Source organism: Egretta garzetta, unplaced genomic scaffold (assembly GCF_000687185.1).
Source record: "Egretta garzetta isolate BGI_Z169 unplaced genomic scaffold, ASM68718v1 scaffold260, whole genome shotgun sequence".
Lineage (NCBI taxonomy): Eukaryota > Metazoa > Chordata > Aves > Pelecaniformes > Ardeidae > Egretta > Egretta garzetta.
The window spans coordinates 1,133,890-1,135,578 of record NW_009258662.1 but is presented as its reverse complement, the minus strand read 5'-3'; positions in this window follow the sequence as shown (position 1 = coordinate 1,135,578).

The following is a 1,689-nucleotide window of genomic DNA, read 5'->3' as shown; positions in this document are numbered from 1 at the left end:
CTTTTCTCCTCTAGCAGGAGTGTGTGGCGTGTTGGTACTGAGCTTGCGTCTCCCTTGAGCAGGACCCTGCACCGTGGAACGGGACAGCGTGTAGGATTTGCTGCTGGTAGAGTTGTCCACTACCTCAGGATCTGATATTTCATTATAATCTGGAATTCTGTCTTCTGGCCCAAGTCATTTTGGGACTTGTGTGCTGTGAATAGCTGGGCAAATGCTCTAGGACACTTTATCAGCTGCTCATCTCCTGCTTCAGCATCTAATGCTGATACTGATTCAGTAAGGCAAACACAGGAATTTCTTGAACTGTCAGGGAATGATCTGGAAGGAGATGGAAGGAAAGTGGGAGAGGACTACGGCCACTTGACCAGTGTTGGGGATGCTACTAAATGACTCAAGCTATCCTATGAAATCTCACTCTGCAACGTGGCCTCCTGCCCCACAGAGCCCCTTTCCTGGCCTGGTTGGTATTTGGACAGTCACTGGGAGGAAGGCTGAGCCAGCTCCTAAACCAGCAGAGGATTAGGTAGCCTGGAGGTCTGCTGGCTCCTTCCCTCAACACAGCAGGGACCATGGACCGCTTCCAGAATCCAGATCCTTTCCCTCACATCACAATCTCCCTTATTCCTTGTAAAATCAGCCAAGCAATTCTCTTACCTTCCTGATCCTGGATTTTTTTGGGGGGGGCCATATCTTCTTCAAAGGTTTACACACTGCTGGCTGCTTGCTGCAGCTCCAGGGCCCCACATGGGCCAGTCTGTCCTCTGTAGCGCACCCACACACGGATGCCTCCAGCTAAGGACCCCACTGTTTTCTGCCAGCTGATTTTTGGAGTCACCTGAGTCAAGATCTTCAAAGAAACCAAGCTGCCAGGCTCTTGTTTTAACCTATTGAGCCAAGCACCACTAGCGCTAGTTGGAGGGATACTGCGCGCTAAGCACGCCAGCATTTCTGCTGTGTCTCAGGCAGGGTTTGCAACTGGCACTAAGCATCACATTGCGGATGCTGCCCTACTCTCTGTCCCCCCAGATAGCTATTTAAAGCTCTCACAGCATATCTACGTGGTCTACAGCCACACTCAATAATACAAGTCTTGGGGACATATTCCAAAAACCTGTCTCCTCCTCCCACCTTTTTCCATGTGGTAGGACAAGGTTAGCCTAAAAGGATTTTTGCAATCCCTGAGGATTCATGTTAGTTTGTAATGCCAAATGCAGATATGAGTAGCCAAAGGTCTTCTGGGTGTAAAAGATTTTCAAGCAGAGACAAGCTGAAATTTGCTCCTTGCGGCACAGTACAACGATCCCCAGCAGAATATTATTCTGTGTTTGGGTTTTACTGTATTAAAATTCCACCTGCCTGTATTTTGATAGTCGGGTCGTGGTGTTTAACTCAAAGCTCTCCTGTGTGCTGGCAGTGTACTCATTCCTTCATCAGGCCCCCAGTGCCACTTCCCTCATCAAGGCTTTCTGCGTCCCTCGCTCTCAGCCTGAATTTTCTCTCTTTTCCTTTGATACCTGCATGAGTTTGGAGCACTGGAATTTTACATGCCAGGTCTTGATTTTTTTTTGTTAATTTGTTTTGCTCATTTTGACACAGGACCCTGGTGAAAGTCTATGCCACTGACTTTCTGCTCTCCCAATTAACACAGGCAGGATGAGATCTTCGCTACCAGGAATGTCAGCCTGGCAT